The sequence below is a fragment of the Heterodontus francisci genome, chromosome 24 (genome assembly GCF_036365525.1).
Source record: "Heterodontus francisci isolate sHetFra1 chromosome 24, sHetFra1.hap1, whole genome shotgun sequence".
Lineage (NCBI taxonomy): Eukaryota > Metazoa > Chordata > Chondrichthyes > Heterodontiformes > Heterodontidae > Heterodontus > Heterodontus francisci.
In genome coordinates, this window is record NC_090394.1 from 5,836,297 (window position 1) to 5,856,870 (window position 20,574).

Consider the following 20,574-nt stretch of genomic DNA (forward strand, 5'->3'; position numbering starts at 1 on the left):
GTTGGGAAGGTTTTTCACTGTGTGGGGAAGGTGTTTCAGTCTGTGGGGAAGGGGTTTCAGTGTGGGGGATGTGTTTCAGTGTTGGGGAAGGGGTTTAAGTGTGTGGGGATGTTTTACAGTGTATGGGGAAGGTGTTTCAGTGTGTGTGGAAGGGTTTCACTGTCTGCGGAAGGTGTTTCAGTGTGTGGGGATGGTGTTTCAGTTTGTGGGGAAGGTGTTTCAGTATGTGCCGAACGGGTTTCAGTGTGTGGGGAAGGGGTTACAGTTTGTGGGGAAGGTGTTTCAGTTTGTGCGGAAGTTGTTTCAGTGTGTGGGGATGGGATTTCAGTGTGTGCGGAAGGCGTTTTTGTGTGTGGAGAAGGGGTTTCAGTGTGTGGGCAAGGGGTTTCAGTGATTGGGGAAGGTGTTTCAGTGTGTGGGGAAGGTGTTTCAGTGTGTGGGGATGGGGTTTCAGTGTGCGCTGATGTGTTTCAGTGTGTGCGGAAGGTTTTTCAGTCTGTGGGGATATGTTTCAGTCTGTGGGGAATGTGTTTCAGTGTGTGGGGAAGGTGTTTCAGTGTTTGGGGATGGGGTCTCAGTGTGTGGGGAAGGTGTTTCACTGTGTGTGGGGAAGGGGTTTCAGTGTGTGGCTAAGGGTTTCAGTGTGTGGGGAAGGTGTTTCAGTGTGTGCGGAAGGGGTTTCAGTGTGTGGGGAAGGTGTTTCATTGAGTGGGGAAGGTGTTTCCGTGTGCGGGGAAGGTGTTTCACTGTGTGGAGAAGGGGTTTCAGTGTGTGGGGAAGCAGTTTCAGTGTGTGGGGAAGGTGTTTCAGTGTGGGCGGAAGGTTTTCAGTGTTGGGGGAAGGTGTTTCGGTGTGTGGGGAAGGTGTTTCAGTGTGTGGGGAAGGGGTTTCAGTGTGTGGGGAAGGTGTTTCAGTGTGCGGTGAAGGTGTTTAAGGGTGTGGGGAAGGGGTTTCAGTTTTGGGGAAGGGTTTAGGTGTGTGGGGCAGGGGTTTCACTGTGCGGAGAACGGTTTCAGTGTGTGGGGAAGGTGTTTCTGTGTGTGGGGAAGGTGTTTCAGAGTGTGGGGGAGGGATCTCAGAGTGTGGGGAAGGTGTGTCAGTGTGTGGGGATGGGGTCTCAGTGTGTGGGGAAGGTGTTTCAGTGCGTGGGATGTGCTTCAGTGTGTGGGGATGTGTTTCAGTGTATGGGGAAGGGTTTTAGTGTGTGGGGAATGAGTTTCAGTGTGTTGGGATGGGTTTCAGTGTGCGGGGAAGGTATTTCAGTGTGTGGGGAAGGGGTTTCAGTGTGTGGGGAAGGTATTTCAGTGTGTGGGGATGTGTTTCAGTGTATGGGGATCTGTTTCAGTGTGTGGGGAAGGTTTTCAGTGTGTGGGGAAGCTGTTTCAATATGTGGGGATGGGTTTCAGGGTGTGGGATTCAGTTTCAGTGTGTGGGGATGGGTTTCAGTGTGTGCGGAATGGGTTTCAGTGTGTGGGGAATGTGTTTCCGTGTGTGGGGATGTGTTTCAGTGTGTGGGGAAGGGATTTCAATGTGTGGGGGGAAGGGGTTTCATTGTGTGTGGATGGGTTTCACTGTGTGGGGATGGGTTTCAGTGTGTGCGGAAGGGGTTTCAGTGTGTGGGGAAGGTGTTTCACTGTGTGGGGAAGGTGTTTCAGTTTGTGGGAAAGTGGTTTCAGTGTGTGGGCAAGGTGTTTCACTGTGTGGGGAAGGGGTTTCAGAGTGTGGGGAAGGGTTTCAGTGTGTGGGGAAGGTGTTTCAGTGCGTGGGGAAGGGGTTTCAGAGTGTGGGGAAGGGTTTCCATACGGGGGGTGGTGTTTTCAGTGAGTGGGGACGGGGTTTCAGTATGTGGGGAAGGGGTTTCAGTGTGTGGGGATGAGTTTCAGCGTGTGAGGAAGGGGTTTCAGTGTGTGGGGAAGGGGTTGCAGTGTGTGGGGAAGGGTTTAACTGTGTGCGGAAGGGGTTTCAGTGTGTGGGGAAGGGGTCTCAGTGTGTGGGGATGGTGTTTCAGTGTGTGCGGAAGGGGTTTCAGTGTGTGGGGAAGGGGTTTCAGTGTGTGGGGAAGGAGTATCAGTGTGTGCGGAAGGGGTTTCAGTGTGTGCAGAAGGGGTTTAAGTGTGTGGGGAAGGGGTTTCAGTGTGTGCGGAAGGTGTTTCAGTGTGTGCGGAAGAGGTTTCAGTGTGTGGGGAAGGGGTTTCAGTGTGTGGGGATGTGTTTCAGTGTGTGGGGAAGGGGTTTCAGTGTGTGGGGAAGGTGTTTCAGTTTGTGCGGAAGGGGTTTCATTGTGTGGGGAAGGGGTTTCCGTGTGTGGGGATGTGCTTCAGTGTGTGGGGAAGGTGTTTCAGTGTGTGCGGATGGGGTTTCCGTGTGTTGGGAAGGTGTTTCAGTCTGTGGGGAAGGGGTTTCTGTGTGTGGGGATGTGTTTCAGTGTTGGGGGAAGAGTTTTCAGTGTGTGGGGATGTGTTTCAGTCTATGGGGAAGGTGTTTCTGTATGTGGGGAAGGGTTTCACTGTGTGCAGAAGGGATTTCAGTGTGTGGGGCAGGGGTTTCAGTGTATGGGGAAGGTGTTTCAGTATGTGCGGAAAGGGTATCAGTGTGTGGGAAAAGGGTTTAAGTTTTTGGGGAAGGTGTTTCTGTATGTGGGGAAGGGTTTCACTGTGTGCGGAAGGGGTTTCAGTGTGTGGGGAAGGGTTTTCAGTGTATGGGGAAGGTGTTTCAGTATGTGCGTTAGGGGTTTCAGTGTGTGGGGAACGGGTTTCAGTTTGTGGGGAACGTGTTTCAGTTTGTGTGGAAGGGGATTCAGTGTGTGCGGAAGGCGTTTTTGTGTGTGGGGAAGGGGTTTCACTGTGTGGGCAAGGGGTTTCAGTGTGTGGGGAAGGTGTTTCAGTGTTTGGGGAAGGTGTTTCAGTGTGTGGGGATGGGGTTTCAGTGTGTGGGGATGTGTTTCAGTGTGCGCAGAAGGGTTTTCAGTATGTGGGGTTGTGTTTCAGTGTGTCGGAAAGGTGTTTCAGTGTGTTTGGATGGGTTTCACTGTGTGCGGAAGGGGTTTCAGTGTGTGGGGAAGATGTTTCAGTGTGTGCGGAAGGGGTTTCAGTCTGTGGGGAAGGGAATTCTGTGTGTGGGGAAGGTGTTTCAGTGTGTGTGGTAGGGGTTTCAGTGTGTGTGGAAGGGGTTTCAGTGTGTGCGGAAAGCGTTTCAGTGTGTGGGGAAGGGGTTTCACTGTGTGGGCAAGGGGTTTCAGTGTGTGGGGAAGGTGTTTCAGTGTGTGGGGAAGGTGTTTCAGTGCGTGGGGATGGGGTTTCAGTGTGTGGGGAGGTGTTTTAGTGTGTGCGGAAGGGTTTTCAGTATGTGGGGTTGTGTTTCAGTGTGTAGGAAAGGTGTTTCAGTGTGTGGGGATGGGTTTCACTGTATGCGGAAGGGGTTTCAGTGTGTGGGGAAGGTGTTTCAGTATGTGCGGGAGGGGTTTCAGTCTGTGGGGAAGGGAATTCTGTGTCTGGGGAAGGTGTTTCAGTATGTGTGGTAGGGGTTTCAGTGTGTGTGGAAGGGGTTTCAGTGTGTGCGGAAGGCGTTTCAGTGTGTGGGGAAGGGGTTTCAGTGTGTGGGGAAGGGGTTTCAGTGAGTGGGGAATGGTTTCAATGTGTGGGGAAGCAGTTTCAGTGTGTGGGGAAGGGTTTCAGTGTTTGTGGAAGGGGTTTCAGTGTGTGGGGAAGGTGTTTCAGTTTGTGCGAAAGGGGTTTCAGTGTGTGGGGAAGGGGTTTCCGTGTGTGGGGATGTGTTTCAGTGTGTGGGGAAGGGGTTTTAGTGTGTGGGCAATGGTTTCAATGTGTGTGGAAGGGGTTTCAGTGTGTTGGGAAGGTTTTTCACTGTGTGGGGAAGGTGTTTCAGTCTGTGGGGAAGGGGTTTCAGTGTGGGGGATGTGTTTCAGTGTTGGGGAAGGGGTTTAAGTGTGTGGGGATGTTTTACAGTGTATGGGGAAGGTGTTTCAGTGTGTGTGGAAGGGTTTCACTGTCTGCGGAAGGTGTTTCAGTGTGTGGGGATGGTGTTTCAGTTTGTGGGGAATGTGTTTCAGTATGTGCCGAACGGGTTTCAGTGTGTGGGGAAGGGGTTACAGTTTGTGGGGAAGGTGTTTCAGTTTGTGCGGAAGTTGTTTCAGTGTGTGGGGATGGGATTTCAGTGTGTGCGGAAGGCGTTTTTGTGTGTGGAGAAGGGGTTTCAGTGTGTGGGCAAGGGGTTTCAGTGATTGGGGAAGGTGTTTCAGTGTGTGGGGAAGGTGTTTCAGTGTGTGGGGATGGGGTTTCAGTGTGCGCTGATGTGTTTCAGTGTGTGCGGAAGGTTTTTCAGTCTGTGGGGATATGTTTCAGTCTGTGGGGAAGGTGTTTCAGTGTGTGGGGAAGGTGTTTCAGTGTTTGGGGATGGGGTCTCAGTGTGTGGGGAAGGTGTTTCACTGTGTGTGGGGAAGGGGTTTCAGTGTGTGGCTAAGGGTTTCAGTGTGTGGGGAAGGTGTTTCAGTGTGTGCGGAAGGGGTTTCAGTGTGTGGTGAAGGTGTTTCATTGAGTGGGGAAGGTGTTTCCGTGTGCGGGGAAGGTGTTTCACTGTGTGGAGAAGGGGTTTCAGTGTGTGGGGAAGCAGTTTCAGTGTGTGGGGAAGGTGTTTCAGTGTGGGCGGAAGGTTTTCAGTGTGGGGGGAAGGTGTTTCGGTGTGTGGGGAAGGTGTTTCAGTGTGTGGGGAAGGGGTTTCAGTGTGTGGGGAAGGTGTTTCAGTGTGCGGTGAAGGTGTTTATGGGTGTGGGGAAGGGGTTTCAGTTTTGGGGAAGGGTTTAGGTGTGTGGGGCAGGGGTTTCACTGTGCGGAGAACGGTTTCAGTGTGTGGGGAAGGTGTTTCTGTGTGTGGGGAAGGTGTTTCAGAGTGTGGGGGAGGGATCTCAGAGTGTGGGGAAGGTGTGTCAGTGTGTGGGGATGGGGTCTCAGTGTGTGGGGAAGGTGTTTCAGTGCGTGGGATGTGCTTCAGTGTGTGGGGATGTGTTTCAGTGTATGGGGAAGGGTTTTAGTGTGTGGGGAATGAGTTTCAGTGTGTTGGGATGGGTTTCAGTGTGTGGGGAAGGTATTTCAGTGTGTGGGGAAGGGGTTTCAGTGTGTGGGGAAGGTATTTCAGTGTGTGGGGATGTGTTTCAGTGTATGGGGATCTGTTTCAGTGTGTGGGGAAGGTTTTCAGTGTGTGGGGAAGCTGTTTCAATATGTGGGGATGGGTTTCAGGGTGTGGGATTCAGTTTCAGTGTGTGGGGATGGGTTTCAGTGTGTGCGGAATGGGTTTCAGTGTGTGGGGAATGTGTTTCCGTGTGTGGGGATGCGTTTCAGTGTGTGGGGAAGGGATTTCAATGTGTGGGGGGAAGGGGTTTCATTGTGTGTGGATGGGTTTCACTGTGTGGGGATGGGTTTCAGTGTGTGCGGAAGGGGTTTCAGTGTGTGGGGAAGGTGTTTCACTGTGTGGGGAAGGTGTTTCAGTTTGTGGGAAAGTGGTTTCAGTGTGTGGGCAAGGTGTTTCACTGTGTGGGGAAGGGGTTTCAGAGTGTGGGTAAGGGTTTCAGTGTGTGGGGAAGGTGTTTCAGTGCGTGGGGAAGGGGTTTCAGAGTGTGGGGAAGGGTTTCCATACGGGGGGTGGTGTTTTCAGTGAGTGGGGACGGGGTTTCAGTATGTGGGGAAGGGGTTTCAGTGTGTGGGGATGAGTTTCAGCGTGTGAGGAAGGGGTTTCAGTGTGTGGGGAAGGGGTTGCAGTGTGTGGGGAAGGGTTTAACTGTGTGCGGAAGGGGTTTCAGTGTGTGGGGAAGGGGTCTCAGTGTGTGGGGATGGTGTTTCAGTGTGTGCGGAAGGGGTTTCAGTGTGTGGGGAAGGGGTTTCAGTGTGTGGGGAAGGAGTATCAGTGTGTGCGGAAGGGGTTTCAGTGTGTGCAGAAGGGGTTTAAGTGTGTGGGGAAGGGGTTTCAGTGTGTGCGGAAGGTGTTTCAGTGTGTGCGGAAGAGGTTTCAGTGTGTGGGGAAGGGGTTTCAGTGTGTGGGGATGTGTTTCAGTGTGTGGGGAAGGGGTTTCAGTGTGTGGGGAAGGTGTTTCAGTTTGTGCGGAAGGGGTTTCATTGTGTGGGGAAGGGGTTTCCGTGTGTGGGGATGTGCTTCAGTGTGTGGGGAAGGTGTTTCAGTGTGTGCGGATGGGGTTTCCGTGTGTTGGGAAGGTGTTTCAGTCTGTGGGGAAGGGGTTTCTGTGTGTGGGGATGTGTTTCAGTGTTGGGGGAAGAGTTTTCAGTGTGTGGGGATGTGTTTCAGTCTATGGGGAAGGTGTTTCTGTATGTGGGGAAGGGTTTCACTGTGTGCGGAAGGGATTTCAGTGTGTGGGGCAGGGGTTTCAGTGTATGGGGAAGGTGTTTCAGTATGTGCGGAAAGGGTATCAGTGTGTGGGTAAAGGGTTTAAGTTTTTGGGGAAGGTGTTTCAGTTTGTGCGGAAAGGGATTCAGTGTGTGCGGAAGGCGTTTTTGTGTGTTGGGAAGGGGTTTCACTTTGTGGGCAAGGGGTTTCAGTGTGTGGTGAAGGTGTTTCAGTCTGTGGGGAAGGGGTTTCTGTGTGTTGGGATGTGTTTCCGTGTTGGGGGAAGGGGTTTCAGTGTGTGGGGATGTGTTTCAGTCTATGGGGAAGGAGTTTCAGTGTGTGGGGAAGGGTTTCACTGTGTGCGGAAGGGGTTTCAGTGTGTGGGGAAGGGTTTTCAGTGTATGGGGAAGTTGTTTCAGTATGTGCGTTAGGGGTTTCAGTGTGTGGGGAACGGGTTTCAGTTTGTGGGGAACGTGTTTCAGTTTGTGCGGAAGGGGATTCAGTGTGTGCGGAAGGCGTTTTTGTGTGTGGGGAAGGGGTTTCACTGTGTGGGCAAGGGGTTTCAGTGTGTGGGGAAGGTGTTTCAGTGTTTGGGGAAGGTGTTTCAGTGTGTGGGGATGGGGTTTCAGTGTGTGGGGATGTGTTTCAGTGTGCGCAGAAGGGTTTTCAGTATGTGGGGTTGTGTTTCAGTATGTCGGAAAGGTGTTTCAGTGTCGGGGGATGGGTTTCACTGTGTGCGGAAGGGGTTTCAGTGTGTGGGGAAGATGTTTCAGTGTGTGCGGAAGGGGTTTCAGTCTGTGGGGAAGGGAATTCTGTGTGTGGGGAAGGTGTTTCAGTGTGTGTGGTAGGGGTTTCAGTGTGTGTGGAAGGGGTTTCAGTGTGTGCGGAAAGCGTTTCAGTGTGTGGGGAAGGGGTTTCACTGTGTGGGCAAGGGGTTTCAGTGTGTGGGGAAGGTGTTTCAGTGTGTGGGGAAGGTGTTTCAGTGCGTGGGGATGGGGTTTCAGTGTGTGGGGAGGTGTTTTAGTGTGTGCGGAAGGGTTTTCAGTATGTGGGGTTGTGTTTCAGTGTGTAGGAAAGGTGTTTCAGTGTGTGGGGATGCGTTTCACTGTATGCGGAAGGGGTTTCAGTGTGTGGGGAAGGTGTTTCAGTATGTGCGGGAGGGGTTTCAGTCTGTGGGGAAGGGAATTCTGTGTCTGGGGAAGGTGTTTCAGTATGTGTGGTAGGGGTTTCAGTGTGTGTGGAAGGGGTTTCAGTGTGTGCGGAAGGCGTTTCAGTGTGTGGGGAAGGGGTTTCAGTGTGTGGGGAAGGGGTTTCAGTGTGTGGGGAAGGGGTCTCAGTGTGTGGGGAAGGTGTTTCAGTGTGTGCGGAAGGGGTTTCAGTGTGTGGGGAAGGGGTTTCAGTGTGTGGGGAAGGAGTTTCGATGTGTGCGGAAGGGGTTTCAGTGTGTGCAGAAGGGGTTTAAGTGTGTGGGGAAGGGGTTTCAGTGTGTGGGGAAGCTGTTTCAGTGTGTGTGGAAGAGGCTTCAGTGTGTGGGGATGTGTTTCAGTGTGTGGGGAAGGGGTTTCACTGTGTGTGCAAGGGGTTTCAGCGTGTGGGGAAGGTGTTTCAGTGTGCGGGGAATGTGTTTCAGTGTGTGGGGATGGGGTTTCAGTGTGTGGGGATGTGTTTCAGTGTGTGCAGAAGGGTTTTCAGTATATGGGGTTGTGTTTCAGTGTGTAGGGCAGGTGTTTCAGTGCGTGGGGAATGGTTTCACTATGTGCGGAAGGGGTTTCAGTGTGCAGGGAAGGGGTTTCAGTGTGTGGGGAAGGTGTATCAGTATGTGCGGAAGGCGTTTCAGTCAATGGGGAAGGGGTTTCTGTGTGTGGGGAAGGTGTTTCAGTGTGTGTGGTAGGGGTTTCAGTGTGTGTGGAAGGGGTTTCAGTGTGTGCGAAAGGCGTTTCAGTGTGTGGGGAAGGGGTTTCAGTGTAGTGGGGAAGGTGTTTCAGTGTGTGGGGAATGTGTTTCATTGAGTGTGGAAGGAGTTTCAGTGTGTGGGGAAGGTATTTCAGTGTTTGGGGAAGTGTTTCTGTGTGTGGGGAAGGGGTTTCAGTTTGTGGGGAAGGGTTTTCAGTGTGTGGGGATGGGTTTCAATTTGTGGGGATTGGTTTCATTGTGAGCGGAAGGGGTTTCAGTGTGTGGGGAAGGGGTTTCAGAGTGTGGGGAAGGGCTTCAGTGTGTGGGGATGGCATTTCAGTGTGTGGGGAAGGTGTTTCTGTGTGTGGAGAAGGTGTTTCAGTTTGTGGGGAATGGGTTTCAGTTTGTCGGGAAGGTGTTTCAGTGCATGGGGATGTGCTTCAGTGTGTGGGGATGTGTTTCAGTGTGTGGGGAAGGTGTTTCAGTGTGTGGGGATGTGTTGCAGTGTTTGGGTATGGGGTTTCAGTGTGTGGGGAAGGTGTTTCAGTGTGTGGGGAAGGGGTTTCAGTGTGTGGGGAAGTGTTTCAGTGTGTGTGGAAGGTGTTTCAGTGTGTGGGAAAGGGTTTCAGTGTGTGCGGAATGTGTTTCAGTGTGTGGGGAAGGTGTTACAGAGTGTGGGGATGTGCTTCAGTGTGTGGGTATGTGTATCAGTGTGTGGGGAAGGGGTTTCAGTGTGTTTGGAAGGTATTTCAGTGTGTGGGGAAGGGGTTTCAGTGTGTGGGGCAGGGGTTTCAGTGAGTGGGGAATGGTTTCAGTGTGTGGGGAAGCAGTTTCAGTGTGTGGGGAAGGGTTTCAGTGTGTGTGGAAGGGGTTTCAGTGTGTGGGGAAGGTGTTTCAGTTTGTGCGAAAGGGGTTTCAGTGTGTGGGGAAGGGGTTTCCGTGTGTGGGGATGTGTTTCAGTGTGTGGGGAAGGGGTTTTAGTGTGTGGGCAAGGGTTTCAATGTGTGTGGAAGTGGTTTCAGTGTGTTGGGAAGGTTTTTCACTGTGTGGGGAAGGTGTTTCAGTCTGTGGGGAAGGGGTTTCAGTGTGGGGGATGTGTTTCAGTGTTGGGGGAAGGGGTTTAAGTGTGTGGGGATGTTTTACAGTGTATGGGGAAGGTGTTTCAGTGTGTGTGGAAGGGTTTCACTGTCTGCGGAAGGTGTTTCAGTGTGTGGGGATGTGTTTCAGTGTGTGGGGAAGGGGTTTCAGTGTGTGGGGAAGTGTTTCAGTGTGTGTGGAAGGTGTTTCAGTGTGTGGGAAAGGGTTTCAGTGTGTGCGGAATGTGTTTCAGTGTGTGGGGAAGGTGTTACAGAGTGTGGGGATGTGCTTCAGTGTGTGGGTATGTGTATCAGTGTGTGGGGAAGGGGTTTCAGTGTGTTTGGAAGGTATTTCAGTGTGTGGGGAAGGGGTTTCAGTGTGTGGGGCAGGGGTTTCAGTGAGTGGGGAATGGTTTCAGTGTGTGGGGAAGCAGTTTCAGTGTGTGGGGAAGGGTTTCAGTGTGTGTGGAAGGGGTTTCAGTGTGTGGGGAAGGTGTTTCAGTTTGTGCGAAAGGGGTTTCAGTGTGTGGGGAAGGGGTTTCCGTGTGTGGGGATGTGTTTCAGTGTGTGGGGAAGGGGTTTTAGTGTGTGGGCAATGGTTTCAATGTGTGTGGAAGGGGTTTCAGTGTGTTGGGAAGGTTTTTCACTGTGTGGGGAAGGTGTTTCAGTCTGTGGGGAAGGGGTTTCAGTGTGGGGGATGTGTTTCAGTGTTGGGGGAAGGGGTTTAAGTGTGTGGGGATGTTTTACAGTGTATGGGGAAGGTGTTTCAGTGTGTGTGGAAGGGTTTCACTGTCTGCGGAAGGTGTTTCAGTGTGTGGGGATGGTGTTTCAGTTTGTGGGGAAGGTGTTTCAGTATGTGCCGAACGGGTTTCAGTGTGTGGGGAAGGGGTTACAGTTTGTGGGGAAGGTGTTTCAGTTTGTGCGGAAGTTGTTTCAGTGTGTGGGGATGGGATTTCAGTGTGTGCGGAAGGCGTTTTTGTGTGTGGAGAAGGGGTTTCAGTGTGTGGGCAAGGGGTTTCAGTGATTGGGGAAGGTGTTTCAGTGTGTGGGGAAGGGATTTCAATGTGTGGGGGGAAGGGGTTTCATTGTGTGTGGATGGGTTTCACTGTGTGGGGATGGGTTTCAGTGTGTGCGGAAGGGGTTTCAGTGTGTGGGGAAGGTGTTTCACTGTGTGGGGAAGGTGTTTCAGTTTGTGGGAAAGTGGTTTCAGTGTGTGGGCAAGGTGTTTCACTGTGTGGGGAAGGGGTTTCAGAGTGTGGGTAAGGGTTTCAGTGTGTGGGGAAGGTGTTTCAGTGCGTGGGGAAGGGGTTTCAGTGTGTTTGGAAGGTATTTCAGTGTGTGGGGAAGGGGTTTCAGTGTGTGGGGCAGGGGTTTCAGTGAGTGGGGAATGGTTTCAGTGTGTGGGGAAGCAGTTTCAGTGTGTGGGGAAGGGTTTCAGTGTGTGTGGAAGGGGTTTCAGTGTGTGGGGAAGGTGTTTCAGTTTGTGCGAAAGGGGTTTCAGTGTGTGGGGAAGGGGTTTCCGTGTGTGGGGATGTGTTTCAGTGTGTGGGGAAGGGGTTTTAGTGTGTGGGCAATGGTTTCAATGTGTGTGGAAGGGGTTTCAGTGTGTTGGGAAGGTTTTTCACTGTGTGGGGAAGGTGTTTCAGTCTGTGGGGAAGGGGTTTCAGTGTGGGGGATGTGTTTCAGTGTTGGGGGAAGGGGTTTAAGTGTGTGGGGATGTTTTACAGTGTATGGGGAAGGTGTTTCAGTGTGTGTGGAAGGGTTTCACTGTCTGCGGAAGGTGTTTCAGTGTGTGGGGATGGTGTTTCAGTTTGTGGGGAAGGTGTTTCAGTATGTGCCGAACGGGTTTCAGTGTGTGGGGAAGGGGTTACAGTTTGTGGGGAAGGTGTTTCAGTTTGTGCGGAAGTTGTTTCAGTGTGTGGGGATGGGATTTCAGTGTGTGCGGAAGGCGTTTTTGTGTGTGGAGAAGGGGTTTCAGTGTGTGGGCAAGGGGTTTCAGTGATTGGGGAAGGTGTTTCAGTGTGTGGGGAAGGGATTTCAATGTGTGGGGGGAAGGGGTTTCATTGTGTGTGGATGGGTTTCACTGTGTGGGGATGGGTTTCAGTGTGTGCGGAAGGGGTTTCAGTGTGTGGGGAAGGTGTTTCACTGTGTGGGGAAGGTGTTTCAGTTTGTGGGAAAGTGGTTTCAGTGTGTGGGCAAGGTGTTTCACTGTGTGGGGAAGGGGTTTCAGAGTGTGGGTAAGGGTTTCAGTGTGTGGGGAAGGTGTTTCAGTGCGTGGGGAAGGGGTTTCAGAGTGTGGGGAAGGGTTTCCATACGGGGGGTGGTGTTTTCAGTGAGTGGGGACGGGGTTTCAGTATGTGGGGAAGGGGTTTCAGTGTGTGGGGATGAGTTTCAGCGTGTGAGGAAGGGGTTTCAGTGTGTGGGGAAGGGGTTGCAGTGTGTGGGGAAGGGTTTAACTGTGTGCGGAAGGGGTTTCAGTGTGTGGGGAAGGGGTCTCAGTGTGTGGGGATGGTGTTTCAGTGTGTGCGGAAGGGGTTTCAGTGTGTGGGGAAGGGGTTTCAGTGTGTGGGGAAGGAGTATCAGTGTGTGCGGAAGGGGTTTCAGTGTGTGCAGAAGGGGTTTAAGTGTGTGGGGAAGGGGTTTCAGTGTGTGCGGAAGGTGTTTCAGTGTGTGTGGAAGAGGTTTCAGTGTGTGGGGAAGGGGTTTCAGTGTGTGGGGATGTGTTTCAGTGTGTGGGGAAGGGGTTTCAGTGTGTGGGGAAGGTGTTTCAGTTTGTGCGGAAGGGGTTTCATTGTGTGGGGAAGGGGTTTCCGTGTGTGGGGATGTGCTTCAGTGTGTGGGGAAGGTGTTTCAGTGTGTGCAGAAGGGGTTTCCGTGTGTTGGGAAGGTGTTTCAGTCTGTGGGGAAGGGGTTTCTGTGTGTGGGGATGTGTTTCAGTGTTGGGGGAAGAGTTTTCAGTGTGTGGGGATGTGTTTCAGTCTATGGGGAAGGTGTTTCTGTATGTGGGGAAGGGTTTCACTGTGTGCGGAAGGGATTTCAGTGTGTGGGGCAGGGGTTTCAGTGTATGGGGAAGGTGTTTCAGTATGTGCGGAAAGGGTATCAGTGTGTGGGGAAAGGGTTTAAGTTTTTGGGGAAGGTGTTTCAGTTTGTGCGGAAAGGGATTCAGTGTGTGCGGAAGGCGTTTTTGTGTGTTGGGAAGGGGTTTCACTTTGTGGGCAAGGGGTTTCAGTGTGTGGTGAAGGTGTTTCAGTCTGTGGGGAAGGGGTTTCTGTGTGTGGGGTTGTGTTTCAGTGTTGGGGGAAGGGGTTTCAGTGTGTGGGGATGTGTTTCAGTCTATGGGGAAGGAGTTTCAGTGTGTGGGGAAGGGTTTCACTGTGTGCGGAAGGGGTTTCAGTGTGTGGGGAAGAGTTTTCAGTGTATGGGGAAGGTGTTTCAGTATGTGCGTTAGGGGTTTCAGTGTGTGGGGAACGGGTTTCAGTTTGTGGGGAACGTGTTTCAGTTTGTGCGGAAGGGGATTCAGTGTGTGCGGAAGGCGTTTTTGTGTGTGGGGAAGGGGTTTCACTGTGTGGGCAAGGGGTTTCAGTGTGTGGGGAAGGTGTTTCAGTGTTTGGGGAAGGTGTTTCAGTGTGTGGGGATGGGGTTTCAGTGTGTGGGGATGTGTTTCAGTGTGCGCAGAAGGGTTTTCAGTATGTGGGGTTGTGTTTCAGTGTGTCGGAAAGGTGTTTCAGTGTGTGGGGATGGGTTTCATTGTGTGCGGAAGGGGTTTCGGTGTGTGGGGAAGATGTTTCAGTGTGTGCAGAAGGGGTTTCAGTCTGTGGGGAAGGGAATTCTGTGTGTGGGGAAGGTGTTTCAGTGTGTGTGGTAGGGGTTTCAGTGTGTGTGGAAGGGGTTTCAGTGTGTGCGGAAGGCGTTTCAGTGTGTGGGGAAGGGGTTTCACTGTGTGGGCAAGGGGTTTCAGTGTGTGGGGAAGGTGTTTCAGTGTGTGGGGAAGGTGTTTCAGTGCGTGGGGATGGGGTTTCAGTGTGTGGGGAGGTGTTTTAGTGTGTGCGGAAGGGTTTTCAGTATGTGGGGTTGTGTTTCAGTGTGTAGGAAAGGTGTTTCAGTGTGTGGGGATGGGATTCACTGTATGCGGAAGGGGTTTCAGTGTGTGGGGAAGGTGTTTCAGTATGTGCGGGAGGCGTTTCAGTCTGTGGGGAAGGGAATTCTGTGTCTGGGGAAGGTGTTTCAGTATGTGTGGTAGGGGTTTCAGTGTGTGTGGAAGGGGTTTCAGTGTGTGCGGAAGGCGTTTCAGTGTGTGGGGAAGGGGTTTCAGTGTGTGGGGAAGGGGTTTCAGTGTGTGTGGAAGGGGTTTCAGTGTGTGGGGAAGGTGTTTCAGTGTGTGCGGAAGGGGTTTCAGTGTGTGGGGTAGGGGTTTCAGTGTGTGGGGAAGGAGTTTCGATGTGTGCGGAAGGGGTTTCAGTGTGTGCAGAAGGGGTTTAAGTGTGTGGGGAAGGGGTTTCAGTGTGTGGGGAAGCTGTTTCAGTGTGTGTGGAAGAGGTTTCATTGTGTGGGGATGTGTTTCAGTGTGTGGGGAAGGGGTTTCACTGTGTGTGCAAGGGGTTTCAGCGTGTGGGGAAGGTGTTTCAGTGTGCGGGGAATGTGTTTCAGTGTGTGGGGATGGGGTTTCAGTGTGTGGGGATGTGTTTCAGTGTGTGCAGAAGGGTTTTCAGTATATGGGGTTGTGTTTCAGTGTGTAGGGCAGGTGTTTCAGTGCGTGGGGAATGGTTTCAATGTTTGCGGAAGGGGTTTCAGTGTGCAGGGAAGGGGTTTCAGTGTGTGGGGAAGGTGTATCAGTATGTGCGTAAGGCGTTTCAGTCAATGGGGAAGGGGTTTCTGTGTGTGGGGAAGGTGTTTCAGTGTGTGTGGTAGGGGTTTCAGTGTGTGTGGAAGGGGTTTCAGTGTGTGCGAAAGGCGTTTCAGTGTGTGGGGAAGGGGTTTCAGTGTAGTGGGGAAGGTGTTTCAGTGTGTGGGGAATGTGTTTCATTGAGTGTGGAAGGAGTTTCAGTGTGTGGGGAAGGTATTTCAGTGTTTGGGGAAGTGTTTCTGTGTGTGGGGAAGGGGTTTCAGTTTGTGGGGAAGGGTTTTCAGTGTGTGGGGATGGGTTTCAATTTGTGGGGATTGGTTTCATTGTGAGCGGAAGGGGTTTCAGTGTGTGGGGAAGGGGTTTCAGAGTGTGGGGAAGGGCTTCAGTGTGTGGGGATGGGATTTCAGTGTGTGGGGAAGGTGTTTCTGTGTGTGGAGAAGGTGTTTCAGTGTGTGGGGAATGGGTTTCAGTTTGTCGGGAAGGTGTTTCAGTGCATGGGGATGTGCTTCAGTGTGTGGGGATGTGTTTCAGTGTGTGGGGAAGGTGTTTCAGTGTGTGGGGATGTGTTGCAGTGTTTGGGTATGGGGTTTCAGTGTGTGGGGAAGGTGTTTCAGTGTGTGGGGAAGGGGTTTCAGTGTGTGGGGAAGTGTTTCAGTGTGTGTGGAAGGTGTTTCAGTGTGTGGGAAAGGGTTTCAGTGTGTGCGGAATATGTTTCAGTGTGTGGGGAAGGTGTTACAGAGTGTGGGGATGTGCTTCAGTGTGTGGGTATGTGTATCAGTGTGTGGGGAAGGGGTTTCAGTGTGTTTGGAAGGTATTTCAGTGTGTGGGGAAGGGGTTTCAGTGTGTGGGGCAGGGGTTTCAGTGAGTGGGGAATGGTTTCAGTGTGTGGGGAAGGTGTTTCAGTTTGTGCGAAATGGGTTTCAGTGTGTGGGGAAGGGGTTTCCGTGTGTGGGGATGTGTTTCAGTGTGTGGGGAAGGGGTTTTAGTGTGTGGGCAATGGTTTCAATGTGTGTGGAAGGGGTTTCAGTGTGTTGGGAAGGTTTTTCACTGTGTGGGGAAGGTGTTTCAGTCTGTGGGGAAGGGGTTTCAGTGTGGGGGATGTGTTTCAGTGTTGGGGGAAGGGGTTTAAGTGTGTGGGGATGTTTTACAGTGTATGGGGAAGGTGTTTCAGTGTGTGTGGAAGGGTTTCACTGTCTGCGGAAGGTGTTTCAGTGTGTGGGGATGTGTTGCAGTGTGTGGGGAAGGTGTTTCAGTGTGTGGGGATGTGTTGCAGTGTTTGGGTATGGGGTTTCAGTGTGTGGGGAAGGTGTTTCAGTGTGTGGGGAAGGGGTTTCAGTGTGTGGGGAAGTGTTTCAGTGTGTGTGGAAGGTGTTTCAGTGTGTGGGAAAGGGTTTCAGTGTGTGCGGAATGTGTTTCAGTGTGTGGGGAAGGTGTTACAGAGTGTGGGGATGTGCTTCAGTGTGTGGGTATGTGTATCAGTGTGTGGGGAAGGGGTTTCAGTGTGTGGGGCAGGGGTTTCAGTGAGTGGGGAATGGTTTCAGTGTGTGGGGAAGCAGTTTCAGTGTGTGGGGAAGGGTTTCAGTGTGTGTGGAAGGGGTTTCAGTGTGTGGGGAAGGTGTTTCAGTTTGTGCGAAAGGGGTTTCAGTGTGTGGGGAAGGGGTTTCCGTGTGTGGGGATGTGTTTCAGTGTGTGGGGAAGGGGTTTTAGTGTGTGGGCAATGGTTTCAATGTGTGTGGAAGGGGTTTCAGTGTGTTGGGAAGGTTTTTCACTGTGTGGGGAAGGTGTTTCAGTCTGTGGGGAAGGGGTTTCAGTGTGGGGGATGTGTTTCAGTGTTGGGGGAAGGGGTTTAAGTGTGTGGGGATGTTTTACAGTGTATGGGGAAGGTGTTTCAGTGTGTGTGGAAGGGTTTCACTGTCTGCGGAAGGTGTTTCAGTGTGTGGGGATGGTGTTTCAGTTTGTGGGGAAGGTGTTTCAGTATGTGCCGAACGGGTTTCAGTGTGTGGGGAAGGGGTTACAGTTTGTGGGGAAGGTGTTTCAGTTTGTGCGGAAGTAGTTTCAGTGTGTGGGGATGGGATTTCAGTGTGTGCGGAAGGCGTTTTTGTGTGTGGAGAAGGGGTTTCAGTGTGTGGGCAAGGGGTTTCAGTGATTGGGGAAGGTGTTTCAGTGTGTGGGGAAGGTGTTTCAGTGTGTGGGGATGGGGTTTCAGTGTGTGCTGATGTGTTTCAGTGTGTGCGGAAGGTTTTTCAGTCTGTGGGGATGTGTTTCAGTCTGTGGGGAAGGTGTTTCAGTGTGTGGGGAAGGTGTTTCAGTGTTTGGGGATGGGGTCTCAGTGTGTGGGGAAGGTGTTTCACTGTGTGGGGATGTGCTTTAGTGTGTGGGGATGTGTTTCAGTGTGTGGCTAAGGGTTTTAGTGTGTGGGGAAGGTGTTTCAGTGTGTGGGGAATGTGTTTCAGTGTGTGAGGATGGGGTCTCAGTGTGTGGGGATGGTGTTTCAGTGTGTGGGGATGTGCTTCAGTGTGTGGGGATGTGTTTCAGTGTGTGGCTAAGGGTTTTAGTGTGTGGGGAAGGTAGGGAATGAGTTTCAGTGTGTGGGGATGTGTTTCAGTTGGTGGGGAAGGTGTTTCAGTGCGTGGGGATTTGCTTCAGTGTGAGGGGATGTGTTTCAGTGTGTGAGGAAGGTGTTTCAGTGTGTGGGGATGTGTTGCAGTGTTTGGGGATGGGGTCTCAGTGTGTGGGGAAGGTGTTTCAGTGTGTGGGGATGTGCTTCAGTGTGTGGGGATGTGTTTCAGTGTGTGGCTAAGGGTTATAGTGTTTGGGGATGGTATGGAATGTGTTTCAGTGTGTGGGGAAGGTGTTTCAGTGTGTGGGGAAGGCGTTGCAGTGTGTGGGGATGTGCTTCAGTGTGTGGGGATGTGTTTCAGTGTGTGGCTAAGGGTTTTAGTGTTTGGGGAAGGTAGGGAAGGTGTTTCAGTGTGTGGGGATGTGTTTCAGTGCGTGGGGAAGGTGTTTCAGTGTGTGGGGAAGTGGTTTCAGTGTGTGGGTAAGGGATTTCAGTGTGTGGGGATGTGTTTCCGTCTGTGGGGATGTGTTTCAGTGTGTGGGGAAGGTATTTCAGTATGTGGGGATGGGTTTCAGGGTGTGGGGATCAGTTTCAGTGTGTGGGGATGGGTTTCAGTGTATGCGGAAGGGTTTTCAGTGTGTGGGAATGTGTTTCTGTGTGTGGGGATTTGTTTCAGTGTGTGGGGAAGGGATTTCAGTGTGTGGGGAAGGAGTTTCAGTGTGTGGGGATGGGTTTCAGTGTTTGGGGATGGGTTTCAGTGTGTGCGGAAGGGGTTTCAGTGTGTGGGGAAGTTGTTTCAGTGTGTGGGGAAGGTGCTTCTGTGTGTGGGGAAGAGTTTCAGTTTGTGGGGAAGGTGTTTCAGTGTGTGGGGAAGAGTTTCAGTGTGTGAGGAAGGTGTTTCAGTGTGTGGGGAAGGTGTTTCAGTGTGTGAGGATGGGGTCTCAGTGTGTGGAGAAGGTGTTTCAGTGTGTGGGGATGTGCTTCAGTGTGTGGGGATGTGTTTCAGTGTGTGGCTAAGGGTTTTAGTGTGTGGGTAAGGTAGGGAAGGTGTTTCAGTGTGTGGGGATGTGTTTCAGTGTGTGGGGAAGGTGTTTCAGTGCGTGGGGATGTGCTTCAGTGTGAGGGGATGTGTTTCAGTGTGTGAGGAAGGTGTTTCAGTGTTTGGGGATGTGTTGCAGTGTTTGGGGATGGGGTTTCAGTGTGTGGGGAAGGTGTTTCAGTGTGTGGGGAAGGTGTTTCAGTGTGTGGGGAAGTGTTTCAGTGTGTGGGGCGGTGTTTCAGTGTGTGGGGATGGGGTCTCAGTGTGTGGGGAAGGCGTTTCAGTGTGTGGGGATGTGCTTCAGTGTGTGGGGATGTGTTTCAGTGTGTGGCTAAGGGTTTTAGTGTTTGGGGAAGGTAGGGAAGGTGTTTCAGTGTGTGGGGATGTGTTTCAGTGCGTGGGGAAGGTGTTTCAGTGTGTGGGGAAGTACTTTCAGTGTGCGGGTAAGGTGCTTCAGTGTGTGGGGATGTGTTTCAGTCTGTGGGGAAGGTGTTTCACTGTCTGTGGAAGGTGTTTCAGTGTGTGGGGATGGGGTTTCAGTGTGTGGGGAAGGTGTTTTATTATGTGCTGATGGGGTTTCAGTTTGTGGGGAAGGGGTTACAGTTTGTGGGGAAGGTGTTTCAGTTTGTGCGGAAGGTGTTTCAGTGTGTGGGGATGGGGTTTCAGTGTATGCGGAAGGCGTTTTTGTGTGTGGGGAAGGGGTTTCAGTGTGTGGGAAAGGGGTTTCAGTGATTGGGGAAGGTGTTTCAGTGTGTGGGGAAGGTGTTTCAGTGTGTGGGGATGGGGTTTCAGTGTGTGGGGATGTGTTTCAGTGTGTGCGGAAGGTTTTTCAGTCTGTGGGGATGTGTTTCAGTGTGTGGGGAAGGTGTTTCAGTGTGTGGGGAAGGGTTTCTCTGTGTGCGGAAGGTGTTTCAGTGTGTGGGGAAGGGGTTTCAGAGTGTGGGGAAGGGGTTTCAGTATGTGCGGAAGGGGTTTCAGTCTGTGGGGAAGGGGTTTCTGTGTGTGGGGAAGTGGTTTCAATGAGTGCGGAAGGCGTTTCATTGTGTGGGGAAGGGATTTCAGTGTGTGGGGAAGGTGTTTAAGTGTGAGGGAAATGTGTTTCAGTGTGTGCGGAACGAGTTTCAGTGTGTGGGGATGGGATTTCAGTGCCTGGGGAAGGTGTTTCTGTGTGTGGGGAAGGTGTTTCAGTGTGTGGGGAAGTGTTTCAGGGTGTGGGGAAGGTGTTTCAGTTTGTGGGGAAGGGTTTCAGTGTGTGGGGGAGGTGTTTCAGTGTGTGGGGAAGGTGTTTCAGTGTGTGAGGATGGGGTCTCAGTGTGTGGGGAAGGTGTTTCAGTGTGTGGGGATGTGCTTCAGTGTGTGGGGATGTGTTTCAGTGTGTGGCTAAGGGTTTTAGTGTGTGGGGAAGGTAGGGAAGGTGTTTCAGTGTGTGGGGATGTGTTTCAGTGTGTGGGGATGGTGTTTCAGTGCGTGGGGATGTGCTTCAGTGTGTGGGGAAGGTGTTTCAGTGTGTGGGGAAGGGTTTCAGTGAGTGGGGAAGGTGTTTCAGTGTGTGGGGAAGGTGTTTCAGTCTGTGGGGATGTGTTTCAGTGTGTGGGGAAGGTGTTTCAGTGTGTGGGGAAGGTGTTTCAGTGTGTGGGGAAGTGTTTCAGTGTGTAGCTAATGGTTTTAGTGTTTGGGGATTTTAGGGAATGTGTTTCAGTGTGTGGGGATGTGTTTCGGTGTGTGGGGAAGGTGTTTCAGAGTGTGGGGAAGTGGTTTCAGTGTGTGGGTAAGGTGTTTCAGTGTGTGGGGATGTGTTTCAGTCTGTGGGGATGTGTTTCAGTGTGTGGGGGAGGTGTTTCAGCATGTGGGGATGGGTTTCAGGGTGTGGGGATCAGTTTCAGTGTGTGGGGATGGGTTTCAGTGTGTGCAGAAGGGGTTTCAGTGTGTGGGGAATGTGTTTCTGTGTGTGGGGATTTGTTTCAGTGTGTGGGGAAGGGATTTCAGCGTGTAGGGAAGGGGTTTCAGTATGTGCGGAAGGGGTTTCAGTCTGTGGGGAAGGGGTTTCTGTGTGTGGGGAAGGGGTTTCAATGAGTGCGGAAGGCGTTTCATTGTGTGGGGAAGGGATTTCAGTGTGTGGGGAAGGTGTTTAAGTGTGAGGGAAATGTGTTTCAGTGTGTGCGGAACGAGTTTCAGTGTGTGGGGATGGGATTTCAGTGCGTGGGGAAGGTGTTTCTGTGTGTGGGGAAGGTGTTTCAGTGTGTGGGGAAGTGTTTCAGTGTGTGGGGAAGGTGTTTCAGTTTGTGGGGAAGGGTTTCAGTGTGTGGGAAAGGTGTTTCAGTGTGTGGGGAAGGTGTTTCAGTGTGTGAGGATGGGGTCTCAGTGTGTGGGGAAGGTGTTTCAGTGTGTGGGGATGTGCTTCAGTGTGTGGGGATGTGTTTCAGTGTGTGGCTAAGGGTTTTAGTGTGTGGGGAAGGTAGGGAAGGTGTTTCAGTGTGTGGGGATGTGTTTCAGTGTGTGGGGAAGGTGTTTCAGTGCGTGGGGATGTGCTTCAGTGTGTGGGGAAGGTGTTTCAGTGTGTGGGGAAGGGTTTCAGTGAGTGGGGAAGGTGTTTCAGTGTGTGGGGAAGGTGTTTCAGTCTGTGGGGATGTGTTTCAGTGTGTGGGTAATGGTTTTTGTGTTTGGGGATGGTAGGGAATGTGGCTCAGTGTGTGGGGATGTGCTTCAGTGTGTGGGGAAGGTGTTTCAGAGTGTGGGGAAGTGGATTCAGTGTGTGGGTAAGGTGTTTCAGTGTGTGGGGAAGGGTTTCAGTGTGTGGGGAAGGTGGTTCAGTGTG